The sequence below is a fragment of the Oncorhynchus tshawytscha genome, linkage group LG06 (genome assembly GCF_018296145.1).
Source record: "Oncorhynchus tshawytscha isolate Ot180627B linkage group LG06, Otsh_v2.0, whole genome shotgun sequence".
Classification (NCBI taxonomy): domain Eukaryota; kingdom Metazoa; phylum Chordata; class Actinopteri; order Salmoniformes; family Salmonidae; genus Oncorhynchus; species Oncorhynchus tshawytscha.
Genome location: NC_056434.1, coordinates 66,910,513 through 66,930,255, shown reverse-complemented (window position 1 = coordinate 66,930,255; position 19,743 = coordinate 66,910,513).

The window sequence follows — 19,743 nt, the reverse complement described above, 5'->3', positions numbered from 1 at the left end:
GGTAGATTGTTTAGAAGCCTCTTGGACCTCGACTTGGCACTCCGGTACCGCTTGCCATGCGATAGCAGAGAGAACAGTCTATGACTAGGGTGGCTTGAGTCTTTGACAATTGTTATGGCCTTCCTCTGACACCGCCTGGTATGGAGGTCCTGAATGGCAGGAAGCTTGGCCCCAGTGATGTACTGGGCCGTACGCACTACCCTCTGCAGTGCCTTGCGGTCGGAGTCCGAGCAGTTCTAATACCAGGCAGTGATGCAATCCGTCAGGATGCTCTTGATGGTGCAGCTGTAAAACCTTTTGAGGATCTGAGGACCCATGCCAAATCTTTTCAGTCTCCTGGGGGGGGAATAAGATTTGTCGTGCCCTCTTCACGACTGCCTTGGTGTGCTTGGACCATGTTAGTTTGATGGTGATGTGGACGCCAAGGAACTTGAAGCTCTCAACCTGCTCCACAACAGCCCCGTCGATGAGAATGGGGGCGTGCTCTGTCCTCCTTTTCCTGTAGTCCACAATCATCTCCTTTGTCTTGGTCACATTGAGGGAGAGGTTGTTGTCCTTGCACCACACGGTCAGGTCTCTGACCTCCTCCCTATGGCTGTCTCATCGTTGTCACTGTTGTGTCATCAGCAAACTTAATGATGGTGTTGGAGTCGTGCCTGGCCGTGCAGTCATGAGTGAACAGGGAGTACAGGAGGGGACTGAGCACACACCATTGAGGGGCCCCTGTGCTGAGGATCAGCGTGGCAGATGTGTTGTTACCTACCCTTACCACCTGGGGACGGCCTATCAGGAAGTCCAGGATCTAGTTGCAGAGGGAGGTGTTTAGTCCCAGGGTCCTTAGCTTAGTGACTACAGACCTGTCGATGTGAATGGGGGCATGCTCGGTCCTCCGTTTCCTGTAGTCCACGATCCGCTCCTTTGTCTTGCTCATGTTGAGGGAGAGATTGTTTTCCTCCTCCTAACATCATCATGTTGTCTGAAAATTTAATGATGGTGTTGGAGTCGTGCACGGTGCAATTGTCGTGGGTGAACAGGGAGTACAGGAAGGGACTAAGCACGCACCCCTGAGGGGCCCCTGAGTTCAAATCAAATCAAATTTATTTATATAGCCCTTCGTACATCAGCTGATATCTCAAAGTGCTGTACAGAAACCCAGCTTAAAACCCCAAACAGCAAGCAATGCAGGTGTAGAAGCACGGTGGCTAGGAAAAACTCCCTAGAAAGGCCAAAACCTAGGAAGAAACCTAGAGAGGAACCAGGCTATGTGGGGTGGCCAGTCCTCTTCTGGCTGTGCCGGGTGGAGATTGTAACAGAACATGGCCAAGATGTTCAAATGTTCATAAATGACCAGCATGGTCAAATAATAATAATCACAGGCAGAACAGTTGAAACTGGATCAGCAGCCCGGCCAGGTGGACTGAGGACAGCAAGGAGTCATCATGTCAGGTAGTCCTGAGGCATGGTCCTAGGGCTCAGGTCCTCCGAGAGAGAGAAAGAAAGAGAGAATTAGAGAGAGCATACTTAAATTCACACAGGACACCGGATAGGACATGAGAAGTACTCCAGATATAACAAACTGACCCTAGCCCCCTGACACATAAACTACAGCAGCATAAATACTGGAGGCTGAGACAGGAGGGGTCAGGAGACACTGCGGCTCCATCCGAGTTGAGGGTCAGCATGGCGGATGTGTTGTTGTCTACCCTCACCACCTATGGGTGGCCCATCCAGGATCCAGTTGCAGAGGGAGGTGTTCAATCCCAAGGTCTTTAGACATTTTTTAAAACTTGTATTTATTCAGGGGAGCCCAATTGTGAACTGGGTCTCATTTTCAATGGTGCCCTGAGGACATAAAATAAAAACTAAACTACTAGATACAAGGCAGAATAACAATATACAATAACAAGTACATTACATTAGAACATCACAAACATCACAGGCATCATAAACAAATGAAAATCAAAACAATTGCACACCTCGGTGAACTCATTAAGGGTTTTAAGCTGCCAAAATGGCACCAGGGAATCCAAATGAATGTATTTTATTCCAAAAATGTGAGTGACTGGCTCAAATTCGGTCTTATGTAGCAAAATTTGAAATTGCGTTTTTTTTACATTGGATAAAAGTAGAGACTCAGAGTTTAAATTATATATCATACACTACAGTTGAGGAACAATGGGAAAGTAGTTATGCTTCTAAATTTCTAACCCCACTTTTGAGAAAATGGACCTTGAATGTTTGGGTACACCCACTAGAGAGCTCTTCTTTGTCTACACCCCTTCAGCATCGTTCACACCCTCTTAAGCCTTAGCCCCACCCATCTTTTTAAGGATTCACATGTGAGGCCATGTGCTATACTGAGTGAATACAGTTGTGTACTAAACAACCAAAGATTTCAAGACTTAAGGCTGGTTGAAACTATGTCTATAGACAGTTGTCGCAGTGACATCATGAACATTCTATTGTCATCCGACATCAAACTAATTGTCGTTATGAAAAAGTATACACACAAATCGACTGGCTGCATGACAGCAGCCTTGTGGTCCAAAATAACATAACACCAATAAACCCACCAATAAATCCATCCACTCAAAAAGATATTGAATATATGTCAATCTAGCAAACCAGGCAACTAAAATCAACTTTCTAAACAATGTTTTGGTTTGTTTCGAGCTTGTTAGCTAGCTAACTCTAAGTTAGCTGGCTAGCCAGTTCAAATAATGACCATTTCATATAGCTGACAACGTCTTAACTTTAGCAAATTTTTATTTGTTATTACAGAAAAATAAACTCACAACAATATCATTAGTTACCAGTTCATGGCAAATATACCTAGTTTCCTGACAAGAGTCACAAATGTGGAGCGTTAAAACTAAAAGTGGATTTACCTAGTTCGGTGAAGACCCAAGGACTTTCAAGAGTTAACCAACCCTGGGAACGGTGTTGGGATCTCATGTTTTTATACTTTAACTGCAAAGTTAGGTAAGTCGGAAGCTTGTATAATAGAGCGTTGTAAACAAAAAGGAGTCATGAAGTGATCTACGGAACTTTAATGAGGACCAGCCAACCTTTAGATACAGGATGCAGCGAAGGGTGCTATGGTAGACGACATCCAAAGGATTAAGAGTAGTGGTTGTGCATTCCGATAAATAGTGTCACCATAGTCAAGAACTGGCAGGAATGTTGACTGTACAATCTGCATCCTGCTGTTCAGAGAGAGGCATTATTTATAGATGGGATATGTATAGGCGGGAACCTGCTCAATGAAAGAAACATCCCATGCATGAATGTGTAAGCCATCTGAAATATTTCTACGAAAATTAGAAAACAGCATACGTTTAGTTTTTCCCGCATTAAGTACTAATTTTAAATCAACAAGGACTTTCTCCATGGCAACAAAATCAGATTGCAGCTGCAACATAGCCTGGTCAGCTGTAGAATAGGGTACATAACAGTGTCTTCTGCATACAGATGAATGTTACATGTTTTTGCATATAGTTCTTTGTGATATTATTTATATAAATAGTAAAGAGGACAGGTCCCAAAATCGCCCCCTGCGGGACACCTTTAGTAATATCGAGACAACATCAGAAAGCACACATTGGCCTTACTGACAGATAGTTTCCTATTTCAGACAAACTTTGAATGAGTAGTGGATGGTATCAAAAGCCTTGGATGGGTCTATAAATATGTCAGCACTGTGATTCCTATGATCTAAGCCAGGGACTTTCAGCCTGGGACCCAAATGAGAAATTCAGTGTTTTCCTGGGACCCAAGCTTATGAAAATATGCAACTATACATAAATATTGGTACATTTCATTACCCTTATGCCTAAAACAAATGCAATATAGACCAAAATAAAAAACTATGAAATTACATTTTCATATAAATAAGTATTCATGTTTATTTTTCCCCATTAAAAGCACTTTTACATATCTGTCTAGGTTGGAACTGTTGCTGTTAAAATACAATAAATCATTTCATTCTGACCTGGAATAAACTGATTGATCACATCACACAGATGAATAACAGAACACACACAGGCTTTTTGATAATGCAACCCTAAGTAACAGTACAGATGAAAGAAAATGATCAGGCCTACTGTACATCTTACTGTTGGAAGTATTATTGAAAAAAAGTCTAATTTTCAACTGTTGCTGTTAAAATACAATAACTATTTGTTTATTCAGAACTGGAATCACACAGGTTGAAGTATTCAACAACATGTCTATTCTGGACTCAGTGCAACACAGAGGTCATGCTCAGCATTGAGTCTATTTCTGTACTTGTTTTTAAGTATGTCAGAGTTGAGAACCATGACTCACATAGGTATGTGGTGCCAAACTGGATCAGAACATCTACTGCTTTCTCAATCAGGCAGGAGACCGCTTCCTGCTTTAGATGAACAACCCAGAACTGTGTGAGTGCGTTTGCCTCAAAAAGCATCTTGCTTCAATCAGTATATTCCAGTTATTAGTATTGTATTTTAACAGCAACAGTTCCAACCTAGATCATTTTTCATCTTCATCTGTACTGTTACTTAGGGTTGCACTATTAGTAGCTTGCTAGCTTTCTTTGGCTAACATTAGCTGTTAACTGTGTACAAGGCCAGGTGATTGTTTGAAAGAGAAAGTCACATCTACTACTGTTGACTAACCTCATTCCGTACAAATTTCGCGCAACTGCGGCATTCAAACGAGGCTGCAATGAAAACTAATGGGACTGTAAGCGAATGTGTTGGCTTCAAAATCTGGGGTGTGAACTACGTTTCTATTCAAGCGTTGATTGACATGGTAATAGCCCTCTAGTATTAGAGAAAAGTTTTAAAAAACGGACCCCTCTGATGCTGTACGTTAAATTGTGACGTGTCATGACGTACAGCATGCATAATGCAACTCATTCTGTGCTGTACAGCCTCTCTCCACCAGGTGTAGTGCTCCTCTCGCACATTAAAAACAGGAAAGGGACAGGGACAGGAACGGGGACAGGGTAAGGGGGATACCAAGTTAATTGTACAACTTAATGCATTCATTTTTTGCGTCATCACTGCAAGCCAATTTGACTCTCAAAAGCCGCTGTTTACTTCTGAAGATCACTTTAGTGCCGCCCTAAAAACCCGATTCAAATAGGTATGTAATGACACATTATATAAACTCTTTATAGTGTTTTATTTACATTTTAGAGGTGATAAGTTGGACAGATCGGGTGAAAAAAGCAGTTTCCCCACACGGCTTATCTACCCCTTTCCTTATCACTCAGTAGGTTTCATTTTTAAAAAGACCCGACGGAGCTCATTGCCTTCTTCAATCATGCAAAGACGGGCAGCATCAAGGTCTCGTCATTGATTTTGCAAGAAAGGGGAGAAATTGTGCTTTACAAGGGTATTCATATTACAGTTGACCTGGAAGTATTACGTTTTTTTGGGCGCTAAAATAAGGTAAATTGTATGTTACAGCATGATGTACAAAAGTGTGTTAGCTAACTATAGTATGAAAGATAGTACTCCCTTATTTCGGCTTACTTACTTTTCCACTGTCGAGGCACTGTTTCCTGAAGCATTCTTCACTGTTCTGAAAGAACTCCCTGGGTTTACCCTCATGCTGTGGATGTTTGGACAGGACGTGTCGTTTTATACATTTTTCCATTTTGAGAGACTCATTACTAAGCACTTCCCAGCACAAAACACATTGTGGGTGCTCCTCATTATTTTTCAAAGTTTGTATGAAACCAAGAGAGAGAAACTCATCTCTGTATTTGCGTTTCATGACGACTGAGCTCAGTCAAAACTAGTGGCTAGCTTGAGTCCATTTGATGACAGTGGTGAGAGATGGCGAGTGGGAATGATAAGTCAGTGGCTGACGCGCTGCAGCGTGTGGATCAAGGAGTGATTTTCAATAAAACTGCAGAAAAAAAAGATCCTGTCAACCCGAAGCACACGGCATCTCGCACTTGTGCAGCTGCCAAACGGAGCAGAGAGCGCACTGAACAGTGAGCACAGTTGCACTTGGCCAAATCAATTATAAAATTATACATTTACTCTGACACGTTGCGACCCACCATTAACAGGTCCACGACACACTTTGGGTCTCGACCCATACTTTAAAAAAGGGTGATCTAAGCTATTTAAAATAGAATTGAATATAAGTGTAGCCGCTGAAACGGTGCTATGTCCAGTTCTAAAACCAGACTGGTGTTTTTTTGTTATCTCCAAAGATTTGACCCTTTTCCAGAATTTTGCTGGATTTCTCCACTCAGATACACAATTCAAGAAGTATGTTGAGTGTTGCTTTTCTAACCAGTGTAAGACAGCTATTTCTCAAATGTCTGAAGGACTGAGGTAGAATCAGTCAATTAAGCCTTAGCCCAAACTAAGTTTCTTTCATGAAATCTTATAGAAAATTCATGTGTGAACCATGGGTTAGATCTGTCTTTACGCTTAATCTCTTATATGGGGCATGCTTATCTGCAACAGAGTTAAACAGAGAGGGAAATTATTTAAGGGTCTGATAGAGGACACATACAACAATCATACAACCACAGGTCAGACAGGAAATGTTGCTCATTGAAAATTCTGAAATTCCTCTTTGTAATAATGTATGGATATGATTTTGGTAGCTTAGTATCTCCAATGCAGGCAACAGGACAATGGTCACTAAGCTCGTTAGCAATGATTCCACTGGCTGTATACTTGTAAGGTGCATTTTTTAGAATGATTTCCAAAATATTTTTCAGGGTGTATTAAGTTGAGTTATATGTAGCTCAGCACAAATATCTTTCAGTCTATCTGATACTGGCATCACCAATCCAGGTTAAGATCACCCAATATGAATCATTCAGATTTAGCATAGTTACAGTGCCTTAGTTAAAGTATTCACCCCCTTGGCGTTTTTCCTATTTTGTTGCATTACAACCTGTAATTTAGATATATTTTTATTTGGATTTCATGTAACGGACATACACAAAATAATAAAAATTGGTGAAGTGAAAAAAATAAATTGTTTAAAAATATTCTCAAAAATAAAAAACGGAAAAGTGGTGCACGCATATGTATTCACCCCCAATTACCTTCAGAAGTCACATAATTAGTTAAATAAAGTTCACCCGTGTGCAATCTAAGTGTCACATGATCTGTCACATGATCTCAGTATATATATATATATATATATATACACACACACACCTGTTCTGAAAGGCCCAAGAGTATGCAACACCACTAAGCAAGGGGCATCACCAAGCAAGCGGCACTATGAAGAGCAAGGAGCCCCCCCATCAGGTCAGGGACAAAGTTGTGAAGTACAGATCAGGGTTGGGTTATAAAAAAATATCTTGAAACTTTGAACATCCCACGGAGCACCATTAAATCCATTATTAAAAAAATATAAACAATATGGCACCACAACAAACCTGCCAAGAGAGGGCCGCCCACCAAAACTCACAGACCAGGCAAGGAGGGCATTGATCAGAGAGGCAACAAAGAGACCAAAGACAACCCTGAAGGAGCTGCAAAGCTCCACAGCGGAGAATGGAGTATCTGTCCATAGGACCAATTTAATCCACTTTGCGGAAGAGTGGCAAGAAAAAATCCATTGCTTAAAGAAAAAAATAAGCAACACGTTTGGTGTTCGCCAAAAGGCGTGTGGGAGACTCCCCAAACATTTGTATTTTTTATTTCACCTTTGTTTAACCAGGTAGGCTAGTTGAGAACAAGTTCTCATTTGCAACTGCGATCTGGCCAAGATAAAGTAAAGCAGTTCGACACATACAACAACACAGAGTTACACATAGAATAAACAAACATACAATCAATAATACAATAGAAAACTCTATATACAGCATGTGCAAATGAGGTAGCATCAGAGAGGTAAAGCAATAAATAGGCTATGGTGGCAAATTAATTACAATATAGCAATTAAACACTGGAATGGTAGGATGTGCAGAAGATGAATGTGCAAGATGAGATACTGGGGTGCAAAGGAGCAAGATAAATAAATACCGTATGGGGATGAGGTAGATTGGATGGGCTATTTACAGATGAGCTATGTACAGGTGCAGTGATCTGTGAGCTGCTCTGACAGCTGGTGCTTAAAGCTAGTGAGAGAGGTAAGAGTCTCCAGCTTCAGAGTTTTTGCAGTTTGTTCGAGTCATTGGCCGCAGAGAACTGGAAGGAGAGGCAGCCAAAGGAATAATTGGCTTTGGGGGTGACCAGTGAGATATACCTGCTGGAGCGCTTGCTACGGGTGGGTGCTGCTATGGTGACCAGTGAGCTGAGATAAGGCGGGGCTTTACCTAGCAGAGACTTGTAGATGACCTGGAGCCAGTGGGTTTGGCGACGAGTATGAAGCGAGGGCCAGCCAACGAGAGCATACAGGTCGCAGTGGTGGATAGTATATGGGGTTTTAGTGACAAAACAGATGGCACTGTGATAGACTGCATCCATTTTGTTGAGTAGAGCGTTGGAGGCTATTTTGTAAATGACGTCGCCAAAGTCGAGGATCGGTAGGATGGTCAGTTTTACAGAGGTATGTTTAGCAGCATGAGTGAAGGATGCTTTGTTGTGAAATAGGAAGCCGATTATAGATTTCATTTTGGATTGGAGATGTTTAATGTGAGGCTGGAAGGAGAGTTTACAGTCTAACCAGACACCTAGGTATTTGTAGTTGTCCACATATTCTAAGTCAGAACCGTCCAGAGTAGTGATGCTGGACGGGCGGGCAAGTGCGGGCAGGGATCGGTTGAAGAGCATGCATTTAGTTATACTTGCATTTAAGAGCAGTTGGAGGTCATGGAAGGATAGTTGTTTGGCATTGAAGCTCATCTGGAGGTTAGTTAACACAGTGTCCAACGAAGGGCCAGAGGTATACAGAATGGTGTCATCCGCGTGGAGGTGGCTCAAAGAATCACCAGCAGCGAGAGCGACATCATTGATGTATACAGAGAAGAGAGTCGGCCCGAGAATTCAACCCTGTGGCACCCCCATAGAAACTGCCAGAGGTCCGGACAACAGGCCCTCCGATATGCACACTGAACTCTATCGGAGAATGTGTTGGTGAACCAAGCGAGGCAATCATTTGAGAAACCAAGGCTGTTGAGTCTGCCAATAAGAATGTTGTGATTGACAGAGTCGAAAGCCTTAGCCAGGCCGATGAATATGGCTGCACAGTAATGTCTCTTATCAATGGTGGTTATGATATTGTTTAGGACCTTGAGCGTGGCTGAGGCGCACCCATGACCAGCTCTGAAACCAGATTGCGTAGCGGAGAAGGTACAGTGAGATTCGAAATGGTCGGTAATCTGTTTGTTAACTTGGCTTTCAAAGACATTAGAAAGGCAGGGTAGAATAGATATAGGTCTGTGGCAGTTTGGGTCTAGAGTGTCTCCCCCTTTGAAGAGGATGACCACGGCAGCTTTCCAATCTATGGGAATCTCAGATGATACGAAAGAGAGGTTGAACAGGCTAGTAATATGGGTTGCAATAATTTCGGCAGATCATTTTAGAAAGAGAGGGTCCAGATTGTCTAGGCCGGCTGATTTGTAGGGGTCCAGATTCTGTAGCTCTTTCAGAACATCAGCTATCTGGATTTGGGTGAAGGAGAAGTGGGGGAGGTTTGGGCGAGTTGCTGTGGGGAGCGCAGGGCTGTTGACCAGGGTAGGGGTAGCCAGGTGGAAAGCGTGGCCAGCCGTAGAAAAATGCTTATTGAAATTCCTAATTATTGTGGATTTATTGGTAGTGACAGTGCAGTGGGCAGCTGGGAGGAGGTGCTCTTATTCTCCATGGACTTTACAGTGTCACAGAACTTTTTTGAGTTTGTACTACAGGATGCAAATTTCGGTTTGAAAAAGCTAGCCTTAGCTTTCCTAACTGCCTGTGTATATTGGTTCTAACTTCCCTGAAAAGTTGCATATCACGGGGGCTATTCGATGCTAATGCAGAACGCCACAGGATGTTTTTGTGCTGGTCAAGGGCAGACAGGTCTGGAGTGAACCAAGGGCTATATCTATTCCTAGTTCTACATTTTTTGAATGGAGCATGCTTATTTAAGATGTTGAGGAAGGCACTTTTAAAGAATAACCAGGCATCCTCTACTGACGGGATGAGGTCAATGTCATTCCAGGATACCCCGGCCAGGTCGATTAGAAAGGCTTGTTCGCTTTCAGTGATAAGGGGTGGTCGTTTGACCGCAGACCCATTACGGATGCTGTCAATGAGGCAGTGATCGCTGAGATCTTGGTTGAAAACAGCAGAGGTGTATTTGGAGGGCGAGTTAGTTAGGATGATATCTATGAGGGTGCCCGTGTTTACGGATTTGGGGTTGTAACTGGTAGGTTCATTGATAATTTGTGTGAGATTGAGGGCATCAAGCTTAGATTGTAGGATGACCGGGGTGTTAAGCATGTCCTAGTTTAGGTCACCTAGCAGCACGAGCTCAGACGATAGATGGGTGGCAATCAATTCACATATGTTGTCCAGGGCACAGCTGGGGGCAGAGGGTGGTCTATAGCAAGCGGCAACAGTGAGAGAATTGTTTCTGGAAAGGTGAATTTTTAGAAGTAGAAGCTCAAATTGTTTTGGTACATACCTGGATAGTAAGACAGAACTCTGCAGGCTGTCGCTGCAGTAGATTGCAACACCGTCCCCTTTGGCAGTTCTATCTTGGCGGAAAATGTCATAGTTAGGGATGGAAATTTCTGGGTTTTTGGTGGTTTTCCTAAGCTAGGATTCAGACACGGCTAAGACATCCGGGTTGGCAGAATGTGCTAAAACAGTGAATAAAGCGAACTTAGGGAGTAGGCTTCTAATGTTAACATGCATGAAACCAAGGCTTTTACGGTTACAGAAGTCCACAAATGAGAGCACCTGGGGAGTAGGAGTGGAGCTAGGCACTGCAGGTCCTGGATTAACCTCTACATCACCAGAGGAACAGAGGAGAAGTAGGATAAGGGTACGGCTAAAGGCTATAAGGAGTGGCCATCTAGCATGTTCAGAACAGAGAGTAAAGGGAGCAGGTTTCTGGGCACGATAGCATAGATTGGGAGGTGAAACAACATGGTCGGTTAAGGCATATTGAGCAGGGCTAGAGGTTCTACAGTGAAATAAGACAGTAATCACTAACCAGGACAGTAATAGACAAGGCATATTGATATTAGGGAGAGGCATGCGTAGCCAAGTGATCGTATGGGTCCAGTGAGTGGTTGGGCTGGCTGGGGACATGGCGATTCAGACAGTTAGCAGGCCGGGACTAGCAAGCTAGCAGTTAGCAGGCCGGGGCTAGCAAGCTAGCATAAGGGCCTTAGAGGGACATCGCGATGGGGGAAAGTCTGTTTTTGTCTCCTCGTGTGGTGACGTCGATAGGCCAGTCGTGGAATTAGTATGGTTCCAAGTAGCAGAGTGGTCCAAGTCCAATTTGCAAAGTGGGTTTAGTTGTCCAAGAAACTGGCCGATGGATCAGCTAACAGTCCAATATGCTATAGATAGCTAGCAGGCCGCGGTTAGCAGAATGGGCCTTCAGGGGAAATCGTGCCTGAGGGGCTTGTTGGGATCCTTGGGCAGATTATGTCGGTATTCCAGTCGTGAAGGATCGGTGAGGTTCCGTGCCCCGTACCGGTATCCTTTAGCTCGATGCTTGGGGGCTTTTAATATAAGCTCCCTCTCTTGTCAGTCAGTAAAGCCACCAAGCATTGAAGGAAGGCAGCTAGCTGGTTAGTGTTAAGGGAATTTTTATCAATGATGACTAATTATGTATACATTTCAATCAGGACTGACTAATCAGAATACTATTATGTTACTGTATATGTACTAATCCGAATACTATTATGTTACTGTATATGTACTAATCAGAATACTATTATGTATGAGTTTTCTTTCTTGATCTCAGTACTGAATATAATGTGTGTGAATGTGGTCAAGAGTTAGAACAATGACTGTCTGTTCCTTGGTAGGAATGAATGAACGATATCTTCAGACTGGCTAGAATGCTTATCTACACGAGAAGACCTCGGCTCGTAAATTATATTAAATTGGTAGGGAGACGGATGTGGGAAGGCTTGAGATACAGCCTTTGTACTGGAACGGAGATGGCACGGGTTGGTGCTGAAACTAATGACGTCATTTTCAGTTTATAACCTGTGGTAAACTGTATCGTATTCAGTACTCTCGTGAATAAAGGCTGCTATTTGACTTTAAGCCCGGGCTCTGTCGATCTCTATAAAATAAGGGTCATACAAATTCTTATGAATTGACAGAGTGTTCAATTTTAATTGGGAATTAAAACAGGAATTAGGAATACAGGAATTCCTGTAACAGTTAGCTAACTAACTAACGCTACTTGTTGGTGGCCCTTACTATAACTAACTTGGCGAAAGCTAGCTAGCTGGAGCGATGGCCAGGTAATGTTAGTCACATGGCAGCGCAGGTATTCTGTTGCATCCCCTCCTCTCCACACCCACACTGCCTCTGTTCATTCATTCAATCTTGTGAACGACATTAGAAAAATGAATTAATGCAGTCGAAATGCTTGTCCGTCTTTGTTGTTTAAGTTTGGATATTGATTGAAAGAACGGTACACGAATCACGATGCAGTGCCAGCCATGTTATTTGTGAGGATTGTGAGGTGCTATACAAATTAGACGGTCACAAGACAGGGAATTGACACATCAAGGGAACTGTATAGGCTACTGGGTTAAATAGAATAGTAGCCTGAAATCTGGACACTGACTGTAGGTCTATAACCATTCACATTGCCTAATATAATGTTAAGTCCTACAGAATGAAGCATTTCTTGCAGTAAAATGCTACACCAAATGTACATTTTAACACCGGAACAGGAGTGGAGGGACCGTCTGTAAAGGTGCTATCTTTATCACCATCATAAAAGTTGATAGTAGCCTATTTCAACCACATAAAATATGTATCCAAGACAAACTGAAATCTTATTAGAAAAAGTTAGGTAGTTTTCACAGCTGTTAATTTACTTAATTAAAACCGGTTAAACTGATTTAAATTATTTTACATTTTTGTGCATTTTCACCCCGGTCCCCAAATGTCTTTGTTATATTATGTGCAGAGAAGCCGAGATGAATGAGAAAACTTTACTGATTCAACTTTATTGAAGCATTCATTTTTATCAATGTATTGCATTATTCTGGTGAGCAAGGGTTTATTTAGTATTCTATGTTGCCTAGACAAGTTGACTAACAAATAGCCTACCAAAATGTCAGAAATGATAAATGGAAACATAGGCCTATCTAAAAGCGCTGTCAAAAAAAAATTTCGCTCCGCCATCTGACTGTATAGCACATTTTCTATATTTGGAGTTTAGGGTCGGGTGCGGGCCTCCAATTTTCAGTTTATCACACTGGCCTATAGTCGGTTGGTTACGTATCGCCATTGCGGGTGGGCGGGTGAACAAACAGCTAGCTGACTCCTGCCCCACTAATGAGAGTCCAAGGAAGCACAGGAGAATACAAACTACTGCAGTGAAGGGTAAAAGGTCACCCCGCCCACAAACTGCACCACAACTTCCCTCGTGGTCCAGACTTCTGCTCAGGATGCAGTCTCACCTTACGGATCAAAGGGGCAGATGGATGTTTACCTAAGAGGCCCTTTATGATTCAATAAATTGGGCATATTAGGCCTACCAATTAATTTATTTGACACTGTGTGCAACATCATTTGAAATACAGCACATTGCTTTTAACATTTTCTCACATGCTGCATGTATTTCAAAGTCCTGCGAATGTCGCTCTGTGTTCATCACAATCCTGCCACTGCCCAAATACATACCTGTCACATGTCTATTATACTGACCCACCACGCCCACAGTTCAATATACTGGCCCACCACTAATATGCAATGTGCCATACATTCACCTGTAGGTGGCAGCATGGAGTTTCAATGTAATTCCCCATACTGGCAGTCTATGGGTATTATTGGGTACACATACAGTACATTGACTCATTGGGGACTCCTAGGGGTTTAGACCATTTAGCACTTACAGGTTTGCCCATGTTCATTTTTCCATTTTGGGGGGGGGGGTGTTGTCAATTGTTCCCTGACTAAGTGTAGCCTACACATGATATTTTATGGATGGAGCTTTGGGTTAATTTCTGGATGACTTGATTGAGATTGATGCCATGTCTCATTCTCCTGGAGTCTATAGGAAGTGTATGTAGGATGATGATCAATGGCTGGAGAAAAAAATAAATAGGTCATGGTGAAATTCTATCACTTTAAAAACAGGCAATACGTAATGTATTTGAGTACAAAAAAAACAAGATAGGCCTACATGTTTGTTATAGAAATCTCCCCCTCTCTTCCTTCATCTCTCTTGCACTCCCTTTTCCTTCTCCCGCCTTGGTTCCCTCTGTCTCTCTTTCCCTCCAACTTTCCTTTCCTCTCTCTCGCTCTCTCTCTCGCTATCCATCTCCTCAGGGGAAGCTCTTTGAACCTTTCAGCCCAGTTAAAGGGAACAAAAGGAAACAAATCACATTGTTCTTTCAAGAATTTTTCTTGTTCACTGCCTTTCATTGCCTCTTTTTTAGGCACTTCTCTCATTCAGATCCCAGAAGTCAATGGTTCTTTACATCCCGACTTGACAAGTAAGGAGGATACAAACTAATCCCCTTAATCTGGCCTTTCTCCCGCGCGCAGCCACAGGGAGAGAGGGACCACAGAGAGTAATCCTGTAGAGGACACAATAGGATTAGGCTGCGACTCTCAGAGTGACAATCAGGTATCTACTGAGTGATCTGCAAAGTAGGGCCGACTTTCTTAAATTTTACTTATTTTGTCAGGGGAAGGGGGGGGGTCTTTCTTTGAGGGCTAGTAGAAGTCCCTCTGACAGGACTGTGTTCCTCAGCCCAGGGACCCGTGGATGACTGACAGGTGAGGGCAGAGTTAGAGTTGACGGTGTTTGGGATGGAGAGGTTGGTGTCATTCACATTCTGGTACAAACAAAGGCACACACACACACACACAATTAATTTGAGTTAAACCATTTTCCTTCAGTAAATGTTAAAGTGGGTTCCCTCCGTCTTCCTTAAGAGCAAACACATGGGAATGAGTCGCTGCACAAAGGGAAGGGTTCGAGGAGCACAGATGTGCCTCTTCCCGATGGTGCAGCGAATTTCCCAAGGCAGAAGTTGAAGGCCCTCCTTTATTAAAAGTTCACATTTCTGATGCATTGCGTTGACAGCCGGTCCAAACAGTTTCTTCAGCTTGACAGGAGCGTCAAGGTAACCTGCTTTCTCTCTGTCCGACAGGCTGGACAAGTTGAGCCACAGGGCTCTCTCCCCCACCAATGCAAGGCTCATGGCACGGCCACAGTCTTGAATGTCGCCTCTGGAGGTTGAGGTCTGTGACACCACAGACTTCAAAGGTCTGGGTTACACTTGCCAATGGCTAGGAGACTATGCATCTCCAGCATCAAATCAGCTTGGTAGGCCAACGGTATGGACATAACATTCAACGGCCATAATTAACATGCGGTAGACATGTAGACTTTTTGGTAGATGGATGTGGAAAAGTGGTCCGTCATATCAGGGAGTGAAGTGCCTGTCAGTGACGAGCCACTGGGGTTGAGGTGGTTGGCCAGTGACGGCTCGATCACCGGTGGCTTGCCAAGGCCCAGATCCTCTATGTTCTTGACATTCATGTTGGCAAAAAGTCTGTTTTGGACTTTGCCCGTCAAGGGTTTGTCCCAGTTACGTTTGGCTTGCCTGGGACGGTGCGAGAGGGGAGTTTCCTCCATTCATACCAGTCTCTCTCTGCGCTGCCACCCCCAATGGGTTCGGGCCACTCAATGCTGAGTCTGGCCAATGCCCGTTTTGAAGATGCCGATGGGCAAATATCTGTCATCAATGCCCTGCTAAGGGTGGAAGAGGGCCTAAAGGTAAGGGTTTGCGCCTCCATGTCCTCTTCCTCTTCTGTGCCTTGAGGAGGTTCAGTCATGCCCTCGCCATTGTATTCATCAACGACAAGGTTCTCGGGGTATCCGTCCAAGACGTCGGCCCATGTGGGCTGGGTCTGTGAGGTAGCCTCCCTGCTTGAAGGCAGTGTAGGAGACTGATCAAGCTGGGCTGCTCTGCACACTCTTCAACAGAGGGTGTTAGCAGGAAAGTCTTTCCTCCGAGTCATGGACGCATGACTCGGAGTCGTAGAATGCCGCTTGTGTGTGTTTTCGAGCACAAGGCAGACTGCACACAGGGGGTGCGTGTCTTTGCCTGATCTGGTTTCCCCGCATGGACACGGATTTTCCGGTGCTAGGGCAGGGGCCATCGCCTTGCTCGGTACGCCTTGGGCCAGGCTACCAGGCTCCATGGCTGCAAAAAACAGCTCTTCCGAGAACAAAGTTAAACTTAACTAGCGGCCTCCACATGGGCTAATAGCCTAGCTAGTTAGCACGGTACTAGCAGGAGTAAGATAATCCTTTAATAATATGAACATAGCTAGCATTCACCTCGTGGGCTAGTAGCCTAGCTAGCAGCACACCGTTAGCCAAAGGAAGATAGTGCTTTGTTAGTCTTCCAACTAACAAAAGCGTGTCTCTCGACAGATAAGCAGTATAGCTAGGACGGTATGTCTAGTCAATGCGGCACGGTAGTGGGTTGAGCTAAACGAGATAGCAAACTAGTAGCTAGTCGGTAGGATAGCCAGCTTTGAGGCGAACAAGCCCGGTTAGCTAAGCCTTGAAGTCTCAATAGCTAGCTGTGTGACGCTAATTACGACAGGAGACTAACGGAAGGAAAAGTGAAAAAGCTCATTCTTACCCGAAGCGAAAACTTTCCTTTCGGTAAAGTCACCCGGCACCGAAGACGAGAGCTGAACAACCTGCACTCTGAGTTATGATCTAGCGGCACACCTGTGAACAGTTTAGCAAGAAACCTGCAAACAATTAAGCAAGAAACATGGCTCAAGTCCTGCTGAGGAGAGCTTAGAGAAGTGCTCTTCGTGAGGAAGAGAGGTGAGAATGACCAGAGGGTGGGCGTGTGGCTTCTTATAATGAGGGGAGGGGTCACCTCATTCGCCACTCGACCTGTCTGTCTCTGAAAGACGTGTGTGATTGGTTCTTCGGACTTCTGAGATTCAGGTGAATCTCACATGTGAAAACTCTAGTAGTGGTGTCATGCATGCATTTACTCTCATCGCCTGTAGATGGCAGCATTGGTATAAAAGTCATAGAATTCAAACACGTTTTCTTTCTAAAATGTGATTCACCTGGATGCTAGAGCTCCAGCACCTTTTGGTACATAAATGCACAATGGTAAGTCAGTGTAAAAACCTTTTAACAGACAGCCCATTTATAACAGCTCAACCACCTCCCCAAAACCAATCTCAACCCTGGTATGACGCTCCTATGCTCAGCCCAGAATTGCTCTGACATCTGATCCTCTCTGTGGTTGTACCCCCTGAGCCCAAGGAAACAGGGCTCACCTCCACTGAAAGGGAAGCCATTCCTTCCATTCAAGTCCAATGAACTTGGCCAAAGAAAACACTGTGTGATTCTTCACATGTTCTCATGTTACTCTGCTAGTCTTGCTAAGTGCTGAGGATAAATTACAGGTTATCCATTGTGAGAGAGAACAAAGTCAAAGGATGGTGGATTGCTCTGTGAGACAGGTGCCAGTGAGTTACTCTGTGTTTATCTAGTGGGGGAAGTAACAGTAGTGGTACGGAAATTACAATTCTAATTGGTCAAACCATATTGTGTTGAAAACAGTTAAACATTGTTCCTTCACACACACACAGCCTGGTTTGTTCCATCAGCTCTCATCAACTAACACGTTTTGGCATTAAGCTAATGCAATTTAGTGCAAGTCATGCTCCACTACGAGGTAGTTGCAGTACTAGACTATACTTTATTTCCACATCCGTCATCTGCTTGATCCAAGTGTGTGTGTGATTTACGTCTTAAAGCAGGTCGCCACTAACCCACAGACGCACCCTGATGCTCTGCATATGGTTCCCTCAGCTAAATATACTGTGTGTCTCGGCTGGCTGTGTTTCAGTGAGGTCACGATGGCTTGCCCTCTTCATACTTGGTAGATGTCAGATTGAGCCTCAGACTCTTCATTTGGAGATCCTGCTAAACAAACAGCCACCAAGGCCAGAACATTTAGCAAAATCTAATGAGTGTATCTAAATGTAGAATTCTGCTAGCCATACTTTTCTTATTTCACAAGCCATTTACTAACAATTTGTACTGGTACATTTAACTTGAATTAAAATCCTTATCTTTTGTGTTGTTGTTGTTAGATCTGACAACACAAGAACAAATAACTATTGATTTAATAATTTCTGTCAATGGTCATGTTGTTATATCCATGTCTGAAACAGGAATCATATTGTTTAGATGTAAATTACAGTGGTACAACTTGTACAACAGTAGCTTTCTAAATCATGATGTAACTGAATATGATGTCACAGCAATTAAGGCAGTGTGGCAGAGTTGAGTGAGGTGAAATCCTTTGTCTCCCTGCTAAGCTCCCATCACCTGTGACTGAGAGAGATTTGCACAGGTGCCCTCTGCACCCACTCCTCCTCATCCATTCCCACCAAACTGACACTACTGAGGGAGAGGGGCAGGTATAGGCAAGGCATACATCACTCACTATTGAGTCTGTATGTGAGCCCATGGTTTGTGCAAGTGTAGCTAGGTGAGTGTGGTGTGCGTATTGGTGTGTGTGGGCTCTTTAGGTGTGATGAGGGATACCGCAAATACCCTTCGTGTGACCCTCAGCCCAGCCCCCTCTCCACCACTTCTGTCCCACCAGGGGGTCTTCATTTCAGCCTCTGCCTGAGAGTGGGGTAGGTGGGTGGTGGGGTTGGGTGAGTCACTGTGTTGAGTTTGTGACGGAACCTCAGACAACAGCACTGCATCGTGGGTACCAAGTAGTGTGGCCTAAAGGCTCTTCAGTCTGGGGCATCCTCTGTGTGTGTGTATGTGTGTGCTTCCTCACACGGTCAGGCATTTCATACCAAGCCACACAATAGGGGAAGGACGACATTGTAAACTATCAAATCATCATTATCATCAGTGCAAAACCAGTGTATCTAGCCCTTTCACGCAGTGTTTCAGTCCACTGAGTTACAGATAACAAAACACTGGCCACACTACTGAACAACTTCTGTGCGGCCCCTTCCCTGGGTAGTTATGATTAATTCAACAGTGCCGTCTCTGGGGGCCACATCTCCTGCATGGTTGTGCAATGTCTGTCCGCAGCATGGCCATTCCTCTTTTCTGCTACTGTGATATTAGCTAATGGACTGCCCCACCTTGCATATGATCTAATATATGCCATTAATGGCCAGCAGGGATGGTCTCAGGGAATTCACTGTGGAACCCCGCCAAATGCACACACCCCAATCTCCAAATCACCCTCCCACCCAAGCACAACACAGAATAAAACCCCAAACTATCTCTCCCCACTGACCAAACGAATCCGAAGACAGAAATGAGTCTAATTTGAACTATCTACAATGACTGACACACTGCCAGGTGTACGTGGGGTTTGGATATGCTTCTAGAACTTTGATATGCCAGATGTGTGTATATTTGACATCTGTCCATCAAATGAATCCTTACATTATAAGATGTGGATTTTCTAAGCTCAAACACTTCAATCCATAAAACTGATTGATCACAGGTGTTGAGGTCAAATGAATGGAAGCCTAAACACGGTGTTTCTATGTTACTGTCAGTGGCTAATATGGTTTTATCCCCTCAAAGCAAATGACAGAACCCACA